Raw genomic sequence first — 11852 nt, 5'->3', positions numbered from 1 at the left:
CCTTAGGGCATTCAAAACCTTTTCACAATGGATATGTTGTTTCCCTTCTACCATAATATGAACAACGCTTAAGCCTCCCATGCGCGAGCATAAAAGTAATGTTTAATTGCTAGAATGCGATCCAAGTGCATACATTCTACCACAAATAAATAAATGCTTAAGTCTCCCATGCGCGAGCATACAAGCAAAGTTTAACTGCTGGAATGCGAATGTTAACATTGTTAATTAAAAACAACCAACAGGTCTATATTTTCTACCACGAACTACAAAGCTTTAATTTCCTCATTGCACTATGAGAATACGTAGGAATGAGGGTTCGAATCCTTGGCGAGCACATTAATTCTTTTTTCTCCTTTCGCAAGTAACCTTTAGTTAATAACACACATTCAAGCAAAGAACAATCAAAATGGTTTCCGTTGAGTATAACAGATGTCAGGGATGCTAATATCTTCCCCTTGTATAACCGACTTCCTTACCCGTATCTCTTTTCCCTTGGGTTTTATCGATATTTTCACATTCCTTTCGGAATAAATAAAGTTTGGTGGCGACTCTGTTGTATCTTCGAGTGTGCGATGCACTCAGGTATTTTTCACGGCGTGACAATAGGGAGTAGTATGAATTAATTAAAATTTATGTTAATTTTATTTGATTAAAATAATACATAATAAAATAAGAGAAATAGTGATGTTGGGTAAAAATAGACTTATTGGAAAAATAAGGGAAAAAGGAGGAACGTAGAGGTGAGTTGTGGGATAAAAGTGTGAAAGTGAGTTAATTATATGTTTAGGTTAAAATAAATAGTGGAGTGAGGGGAGCCAAACCTATGAGTACGTAGAAATTATGCAATTTGGGAAAAATAGGCAAGGGTGAGAGAAGGAAAATAATGGCTTGAGGGAGAAGAAGAACACCATAGCCAAACTTGTGTGAGGGCAAATATGCATAGTCCTTATTTTAATGATGTCAAACCTTTCTAATCGCCCATAACGTGTACTTTGGAAAATAACATCATTTCATAGAATGCATTCATCCTCTAACATGTTCAAAACATAAGTTCAACGTGTCCAGACATATAGGAGCATATCATAGATGTGAATCATGCACTTGATAATCGTAAATATACTAGGTTTATAAGAGATTGGTTTAAATTGGTCAAAATACATTTCAAAACTCATTTTGGGGAGTTTAAGATTTGTGAGTCGACTCATGACTCGGAGCATAACTCTCGAGTCTGAACAGGTCGAGTCACAGGTCGACTCAATCTTGGGGAAACTGAATGAGTCGACTCATCCACATGTTGCATCGACTCAATGCCTATTTTCATTTAAACCATGTAGCCATGGGTCTGAACAGGTCGAGTCATAGGTCGACTCAACCCTGGAAAAACTCTGTTTGAGTCGACTCATCGCCCGTGTTACATGAATAGTTTTGCCTCAGGTCCATACAGGTCGAGTGACCTGTTTGAACAGATCGAGTGGCCGCTGCTTAGACTTAATTTTCTACTGTGTAATTTTGTAAAATGATCTTGTTAGGTCTGTTATTTGGTCCATGCATCATATGAATATTCTAGAGACTCTTCTTCAAGATAATAACAAGAAAAGTGAAAGATATACATCAAAGTGCTCATCATCTTCATTCTTCATTGCATTTCTCAATAATCACACATAACAATCTTTGTTGAGCATTGTGCATTGTTGTTGTGATAACGTCCAAATAAGAGTGTGTTATCTTAGTTTGGGTTGAGGCTTTGTGTGGGTTTTTCTTGAATAAATCCATTGGGGTTTTGTCCTCCAAGAATTGGGGGTTTTTGCACTAACCTTTTCTTCACATATTCAGCCGAGTGAAAAGTTTGAAGAACGGTGGGTTCGGTCAAACAAGTAACGGTAACCGGAGGATTGTGAAGAAAGCTTAGGGTTCAATCAAATTACGATCAAAATCAGCTGAGCTTTTTGAAGAATGTGACGTTCTTGCAATAAGGTAGTAGTAACAGGAGGTTTGTTCGAAGTGCTTGAAGGACTTGGTTCAACTCGAATCAAGGGGAGAGAAGCGAATAGGACCTGCAACAATACTAGGAGTTTGTTGGTTGTGATCATTTGTTCTCTTGTATTAACTTTGCAATGTGTTAATAAAAACATCTTAATTCTAGATTTAGAATTGAGGGCAGATGTACCATAAGCGAGGATGATAGGGGAACTGCCCCAATAAATCCGGTCTTGTTCTCTCTTTCTCTTATCTCTTTAAATTCTACATTAATTACGTTTTGTGTGAAATTAATAGTAAAATCAATATCGCTTGATTGTTGTGCATAGTAACTGTTCGATAAATTGGTGTAATCACTTTGATTGCAACTGAGTAAAATTATGCACATTCAATTTGAGTGAAATTGAAACTTGGTGTGGAGTGCTCACCAAGTGTTCGATAAAATTAATCTCACATAAATCTAGTAATATTTTACTTGCTCTCTTATTGTGTTAACGCATTATTAGAGGTAATGATATCAAGGATTGTGCTAGTTAATCGATTGATTTAGATAGTGGTTGATTATCTCTATCGTAGTTATTCCATTCGGTTTCATGCATATCCGATCTTTCCATTAACAAATTGTTTAGACGATTATAATTTAGGGTGCTTCCGCAACCGTTGAAAACATTTTTAAAAAGCGCTAAATTTCAAAAACTGATCTATTCAACCCCCCTTCTAGATCGGTACTATCGTCTAACAACTTGTTTAGCTACTGAAAATTCAGTTAGGGCGGGGTGAACTACTCTAATTGTATGAAGGTAGATAGAGATCCGCACCCTCATCTAAGTTTTTCTCCATTAATGTGTTTGATGAGTTTTTGAATATAATCATGTTAAATCTATGATAATCAATGTATGTGATATGAAATCCGTACCTTGTATGTTGTCAAATTTTATGTATAACAAAGGAGTATCAATCTAAATGTTATCACTACCATTGTTGTGTATTTGGTTTTATGAATAAAGTCTTGAATCCATGGAAAATTAATGAATTAGTTGTTAATTGATGCAGATGTAATGGTTTGATTGTTGCATATATAATATATAATATATATATTATAATATATATATATATATATATAAATATATATATATATATATATTATATATATTATATATATATATATATATATATTTATATGCCATTTGGGATGATGGATGTCAAAATCAGAGCTTCGAATGAGTTCCCATGGTGAAAATGCAGATTCTGAGTTCTACAACAGTGTGATAGGTTGATCGTCTGCATGATGACAGGGAGGCTGTAATGGTCTCCAGGCGGTATTTTTCCTTTCGGCCGTCTTGGGGTGACGGGCTTGTGAGGAAAGGGTATGACGGTGTGGGTGACAATCATCACTCTAGTGACGGGTCATCCATCATAACCATCAGGGACCGATTTTGAGTGAAAAGTATGGTGTTCGATGTTGTCTTCTCGTATGGTTGATGGTTGATTGTTGTTTTGGTGTATTTGGTGAAATTAATTAATTAAGGTGCATTATTTTGATGATGAGATAATAATTGAATTAAATTGCATGATTATAAGTGTTGAATTATGATTATGTTTATGAGCAGAGATGTTGTGAATATAATTATGTGTTGTGGATGTAAATATAATTGTTTGTGTTAGTAGTTCAGAAGTGAGGACTAATGTGAATGTTGTATTGCATGTTGCTTATGGTTAGAAATGGAACCATAAATATTGTTGTTGTTGCATTACTTTGTATGTTATACATCGTATTTGTGTCAGTATGTTGAAAGAGGTGAATCATGGGTTCATAATTAGGGACCATTGGTCGTATGAGGTTCAAAAGTGGGGAATCAGTTCGAATGAGGAACCATTATTGAGTGCACGAGATCAGTATCAAACCTCTGATATCCAAATTGGTATCACATACATAGAGTCAAGTTACGAGTCACATGACATACATAAATGTTATATAAGTTGAATTGTTGTGTTGTTATGCGAATTGAATATGTGTTTTTGATTGTGTGAATATGCTACCCTTGCATTCTTTTACACTGTTGATATATTTGAGTATATTCTCACCTCTTTGTTGTGTGTTTTGTATTGTTATATACAATGTTGTACAGATACCCATGAGGAGTAAATGTTGCTATTATATGGAAGATGACTATAAAGCTCTCTTCATTTTCCTTTATTGTTTATCTTCGTTTAGTTGAAAATATTTCTAAGATCCGTAACATAGGAGAATGAGTCATTTGAATTATTTTGAGTTAATGGCTGATTTTTTTAAATTTCGTTAAGTACTTCAATTGAAGAGATATTGTAAGTTTATGCTAATTATATTAAATTCCGCTGGGAGTTTTGAAATTAATTGGAAGATGTGTATGTTATGTTTGAGTAGTATCCTAAAATGATAGTTTTTATTCTTTAATTAAGAGTCGGGATTTTAGGGTGTTACATAGTGGTATCAGATCCTGGTTGGTCCATCCAGCCATGTTTTGGGATGTTATATATTCCCTAGTATGTGATATGTGTATGAACAATGTTGATGCAATGTTTCTTCTAATGATTGTTTACCAGTGTACAACGAAATGAATGGAAGAAATGATCACACAATCGTTGATGATTTGGAGGTTATGGCTCACATGATGGATTAGGCAAATCAGGCATTGTAGAACAACCATAGGATGGCAGATTAATTTCATGGGCTGAGTAAGTTTAAGAGGTATAATTTTTTGACTTTTAAGGGGAGGAGTAACTCAGAGGGTTCTCAGGTTTGGTTGCAAGAGATTGACAAGATCTTCAGGGTGATGACTTGCACCGACATGTAAAAGGTCATGTTTGGTACTCATATGCTGGCTAAGGAAACAAAGTATTGGTGAGACAATGCATGTCAGAGGCTTGAAGTTGCAGGTACTAAGAAATAAACATAAAGATACCTATATCTTTCATTACTTCAATCCTTTTGTCCAGTTTCAACTGGTTGAATTTTGACAAATTCAAGGAGAACTCGAATGACATCTTGAGACATGTAAAATTGGTTAGATGGACAATATATTCTTTATGATTCTATTGAAATGAAAATATTTTATACAATACAATATGAGTAGTCTAATTAAAAATTTCCGTCAATGAACTCCGAAATGGGCTTGAATTTTTACTTGTATATAGGAATTTATGGTAAATATATCTTGATAACGGTTGTATCACCATTAAATTGGATTTTCAAAGGGTTTTGACTTTTGACAAACATTCAAAAGCAAATCATTATCAAGGGGGTCATTGTTCTAAACAAAATAAGTCTGGTGTTCTTCAAGTTTGAGCTTCCAATGTTGGATTTCTCGATGAGGGGTAGTAAAATGTATTTTTTTCACCCTACATATAGCAACAGAGAAGTAAAATTAAAATTGGAATTAATTTTAAAATTGAAAACATATCAATACTATAATCTTAACATTGGAATCTTAGATAATCATTCAACATATGGCTAACCATTGGGCTTTTCGACAAATCAAAGATCAACAACCCGAATAACAATCTAACAAATTTGGTTTCCTTTTTTTTTTTCTTCCAAATCATAAATGAAAATGGGAGGTCGTGATATTTTAAGTAGAGGGATTTCCAAATCAAATAAGAGGAAGTGAGCATATAGGGATGTCCAAATCAAAGAGGTTTGACGAGTCAGAGATAAAATACTTTACTTGTTAGAAAATCGATCACTTCAAGAAAGGATTGTGTTGAGGGGAAGGGTAATGATGGTTATATTCAAATTGTAGTTGCCTCATATGAGGATAATTATGAGAGTGTTGGTGTTCTAGTGGTGTCGAGTTTGGAGACTTGAAGATAGTTGATTCATAGACTCGAGTTACTCTTATCACATGTGTCTAATAAATGAATAGTTTGATACTTTGAAGTTAAAGCAAGGTGGAATAGTTCTACTTGGTAATAATAAGGCTTGCAAGGTTTATATAATTGGTACGGTTAAACTTAAAATATTGGTGATTGTGAGTTTCTTCGTCATAACGTGGGATATGTTATATAGCTCAGGAGAAATTTGTTATATTATCCATAAGCATATTTGATGATCTAGACTCTTGATGAAGCTTATAATTTTAGAAGGTCCAATGTTGTTGTCCATTCATCATCGACTGCTGAAGACTTTCAGGACAAGAACAAGTAATGAGATTTGAGGTCAATCCATGGTGGATGGATGAAGGTTGTTTTAGATAAATTTAATGGGTTTTGCATAAGATAGGGGGTAAAAATGCATGTTACCACTGATTTTTCATTGAGTTTTTTAGTAAGGTTAGTGCAAAGCCAACTTGTTTGGTCGACAAGTGTTCGTTTAAATGAATAAACTTTTCCACACCTATGGTAGTTTGTAGTAGCAAATTTGAAAATTACTCTTATTCAATGGTCCCCAAATTTTGTACTATTGATAAAATCAAGCTAATCCAATTTAATGGTAAATTTGTGGCTTATGTCATTAATGGTTATCAAATATGTGGTAAGGGTTATGAGTTTTTGGGAGTGGATCTTGGAGGATCTAATTTCATCAATCAAAATGTATTACTTTCAGTGAGTCCCGTTAGAGGAAGAAGAGTAAATACACGTGGATGAAGTTTTTAGAAACTATGGAAGAGAATACTCAAATTGAGGTGGAGTTTCCTTTTATGGATATTAGCAGTAATGAAGGAACAATTACAGAGGCTTCTGGTTATCATTTGACTTATGATAAGGCAAGGACCGAGATTATACAATCTCAAAAGGACGATTATGCTTGCCTTTGTGATATACCTTGAATGTGGTTGAAGGGTTACAAAAAACACAAACAATGACCTTCAATGAGGCATTTGGAATCAAATAAAGTCAAAGATGGTTGAAGAACTACGCTTGTGAACTTGTTAGATTATCCAAGCAAGAAAAGGTGTTTGAAAGAAAGTGGATGCAAGTGGAAGATCAATGTTCAAATGTGACTTAAATTTGATCAAGGTTGTTGAATAATTATTTAACATGGTAGAGAGTAGTTAGGTAATTTATGGATAAATTGGCATCACCACTATTTGAATTTAAGGTGGAGATTGTTGAAGTATTCATTAAAAAACCTTAATTGATGAAGATAAAGGAAACATGTTTTCGAATTGCATAAATTAGAAAGCCGAATAAGCAACAAGAATGTCGATAGAAGATGTTAAATGTGGGCTGAAAAACGGGTTTGGGACCGGGCATGCTAGTTTTGCTCGCACGTTTTTGCAGAGCAGGTCAAAGCTTTAGACCTGCACCCTCTAATGTGCTAGTCCCACACCGCTCTGTCCGCCCCATTTTTTACGGACTTTTGCGGGGGAACGAACGAGGTGGACATGCATGTCTTCCACCTATAATGTCGGAGCCACGAAGGCGGTCCAACGAACAGTTTATAAGTATCGACTTGGTCGTTTCAGTTTGCATTTGTTTGTTAGTGCTAGAATATTTTAAAAATATTTTATATTAATTTAGAGATACTAAAAGATATCAAGAGATACTATAAAATCTTATATTAGTAAAAAAAATATTATAAAATATTTATAATATTTTAAATTAATATGATTTTTTATATATATTTTTTCATCTTTTTTGTTCTCTTTAAAATATTTACAACCGAAAACAAAAAGAATGATTATAAATTTTTGATAAACTTAAAAAGACCAGAGTTAAAAAATTTTGATAGATTTTTTTTTTACTATCATAAAACTAATTGTTCTTCGTGTGCCTTAAATAACTAATCTAAATATTAACATGATATTAAACTTTAAATTTTTTTATAAAATATGAATTGGACAATATCTTGATTTTTTTTAAATAATCACTTTTTTCAATTTAAATATCAAAATAATCTTTGTTTCAAATTAATTATCAAAGTAACCATGTTTCAGGTGGACGACAAGAGGAGTAACTAATCATATTGGTGCATGTTTTACTTTGTGACACATAGTCGCCATGCATAATGGTGCATGCATATATGTGTTGATATTGCAAGTAGCGCATGCATTCATTCACTATGAGCATACGTCACATACAGTGGCTACTCCTTTATTTTATTTTAATAATTTTAATTTAAAAATTTTTGAAATAAAAAAGAAAATTAAAACTAATTTATACTATTATTTCGTAAATTTCAATTACACAACAATTGAATAAAAAATCAAAGACCCGTCCGATCGAAACGTCTCCCGGTTTCACATCCTGGCGCATTCGTCTACTTTCGAGGTCTTTGATCGGAAAAATAACAAGTGTACTATTTTTCCTCTGTAGTAATAATGAGGAAAGTTCCTCGAATTTTGATCTCAATGACTGCTTGTAAATATTGAGTTCTGATTATTATTCAATTAAACAAAAACTAATGTTTGAAATTGTTTTGCTAAATTATGAAAATAATTGCGAATAGAGTAAATGGATGCAGTGAACGATTTTGACAGATATGAGTAATATGCTAGGGAATGTGTGTGATTTATTCATGTAACAACTCTGAATTAATATTGCAACAACATATTTCAAATAATTAATATCAGTTCTTAAGGTTGTTTTCTCCTAATGTCTTAGTGAGAAAATCTTTAATCATTCATCCATAATCTATATGTCCATAGAAATTTACCGATGAAATTAAGCCTTATAATATCAAGAACAAGTCGGTTTCTATCGAGTATCCCTAATCCTAGGTGATATCTACGATATAGTATTTTCATGAAAGCATTACCAACAGCGGTCCAACCTAATTGATAATCATATATCAATCTCAAATTTTCTGAAAGAGAAAACATTAATAACATCAAGAGAATAGATTAATTATGAAAAACAACATTATTATTGCAAATATAAAATCAAAGTCATTACAGATTTAAATAAGGGACATCCCCTAGCATTCGGGGGTTTAACTACACATAGTATTCAAGGAAATCAAAATATAAAATGTAGACATTACAAGTACTTAGATGAAATTTGATCTTCAAACTCTTTCGTTCATTAAAATCTCCTCTCCCCCAAGCCCTTGTTTTCTCCAATTCTGAATCGTGTAATTTTTCTCTTGCCAAAACTCCCTTAAATAGAAAAAGTGTTTCCTTTGTCTTTCTCTCTCTTCAAACAGATCCAAAATAGACAGTAAAATCAGATTTAGAATGAATCAAAACACCCAGAGCTCTCAAATTTTTCCAAAAAGGAAATATTCAATCTCAGCATGCATTTCCCCTATAGCCTGTAGCAGGTGCTACGGGTGGCCGTATCGCTCCACTGCTTTTGGTTCAGGCTTCATTGTTACGGCCCATAGCGCTCCACTGCTTTTGGATTTTTTTGCTTTGGTTCCGGGACCTCACTGATATGGCCCGTAGTAGGTGCTACGGGTGGACGTAGTGCGCACATGTTTCTTGTGTTTGAGAACTGATCCATGGTGTCTAGATGTGCCTCTTCTACGGCCAGTAGCAGGTGCTACGGGTGGCCGTAGCAAGCCTACTGGAGCATGGAACAACTTCTCTGATTCTTCGCGATTATCCTTGGTTTCTGCATCCGATCGTTCTTGAATATCTGTTTGAACTTGAAAAACAGTAAAGACACACAACCAAAGCATAACATGCGGAAAATAGAAATAAAACTTAAAAATGATTAAACGATTAAATCAACCAACGATAAAAGAAACTGACTCAAAAGACGACTAAATAAGACAAAGTTCTACATTTTACTTGGATTTTTGCCGAATAAGTGACATAACATACAACATAAATGGTGATTAATCACAACCCCAAACTTAGCTTGTTGCTTGTCCTCAAGCAATGTTCAGAATAAAAGAAATATCATGTCACCCCCAAAAATAGTTGAAGATTCAACGCTTACCATAATACTGCTGAGACCTTTCACAACTTGCTCTTGCTTCTTCCTTCAAGGTCCCCTACTTTCCGCATTTTATTTTTCCACCACACTTCCACATAGAAGTATTACTTCACCTGTCATCTTGTTTCACACTCTCACCAAGACTCTCGGGGTTAAAGTGTTTTCACTCACAATCTCACAATAAGCAATACCAACTCACAAGCTTGAATAAATTCTCCTTTCATCCCACCTGCACGCTACACACACTTTTTGAGGTCTTTCAGGTTGTAACAGGGCTTGGGTTAAGGTGAGATATGGAAAGGAAGAAAAAAAAGCTTTTGGGTTCAGAGTCGATGTTATCATTCCTTTCACTATGTTTATTCTAAAGTACCATTGTTTGAAATCTTCAGATACACCTTTTTGCTGGTCAGCTCAACTACTCAGTTTTTCTTTTCTTCTTTTTCTTTTCTTTTTGAGTATATTTCTTGTATCCAACTGAGTTTTTTTCCTTTGGTGAGTGTTTTTCTTTGTGCCATCAGAGTCTCTTCTTCTTTTTTTCATTCATCATTTTTTTTTCGATTTTTTGTTTTTTCTTCTCACTCACCTTATTCAGCTTCTGTGCGGATACCATAAACTTAAAATGAAACACAACTTAAAGAACAACAACAATCACTCTGAACAGGGTATGGAAGTGATAGGGCCATGGGTTATAATGATGTGGTAATACATACAAACAGGGGGATACAAGCTCAATTGGGGTGAACAAGGGATAATAATTAATATGGATGGCTTGAATGGTTCAGGGGTAAAAGAAATAACTTGCCTCAGTGTGTGTAATAATGTAGTGGTATTCGAAAATAACTTACGCAAAATCTGAGTGATAGAGACATACCTGAATTATCTCTCATGATGAATATTGTGTTTGGCCTTTTCTACTCTCACCGTGTTAGGTAAAGCTGACAATGTTCATAGTACCTCTAGTGTGATACAACTTCCCTCTTAGTTTAGAATGCACAGGGTTCCTCTGTTAGTTGAGCTTAAGAAAGTTGCGTCCAATCATCTTCAGAAGTATCAACATCTTGGGGGTAATTCAACGGAAGGCAACCAAGCATTTCGTCTGAGTGACTCTTTTCATCCATTATCACTAACATTCATCACTTATTCAAAGAATGAAACTAAGAAACTGTACTTCTTCAAACACTTAAACAAATCACACAAACAAAAGATAAAGAAAGGAAACAACAAGAACAAACAACAAAAAACAATAAATCCCCCCCCCCCCCCTCCCAAACCTGAACTAAACATTGGCCCCAACATTTTAGAATAAGAGAGAGAAGGGTGACTCACAGTGCCCTTACTGAGGAGGCAGAGGGAAATGCAACATAAATTGCTGCATCATGGTTTGCATATCCTCCAAAATGGCCCCTTACTGAATTTGCTCTACCCCTTGCCTTGTTTTCTCAGCTCTTAAGTCTCCAAGTTCAGATTGCATCTTCCTCCATGGCATGGAGGTACAAACTGATGTTGGAAAGTGACATCTTCCTCCATGGTTTCACCTGCAACAAAATCATCAACATTATGGTCGTCCTCTTCTTTGGGGAAGACACTTGCATACAACCAGTTAGTGCGATCAATAATACTTACTCTACTCGAGCCAGGTAGTTCAAGAATAAACTGGCCATGGCTCATCAGCGAGTAACTGTTATAGGTAACAAAAATCATACCCTAGTGAATGAGGGACTCCATATCAATCTTAGCTTTACCTGCAACATGATACTCAGAAGATAAATTGAGGCCAAATTCGAGATGCTCGACAATTTGGGTAATCATACCCCCCACGGAAATGCCACCGATGGATGCACGAGCAACTCGTCCCAAATAATTAGTCGCGAATCCAGCGACATTGACTATCTCATTATTGACCATAACATGCTGGAAAAATAATTCTCTTTGAATGGTCACCCGGTACTATCGCCTCGGTCGAAAAGAGTGTAAGCAAGGCCTTTTTGGACGTACCAAAAATAAGGATGTTGAAT

Source organism: Lathyrus oleraceus, chromosome 2 (genome assembly GCF_024323335.1).
Source record: "Lathyrus oleraceus cultivar Zhongwan6 chromosome 2, CAAS_Psat_ZW6_1.0, whole genome shotgun sequence".
Lineage (NCBI taxonomy): Eukaryota > Viridiplantae > Streptophyta > Magnoliopsida > Fabales > Fabaceae > Lathyrus > Lathyrus oleraceus.
This window is presented reverse-complemented; position numbering follows the sequence as displayed.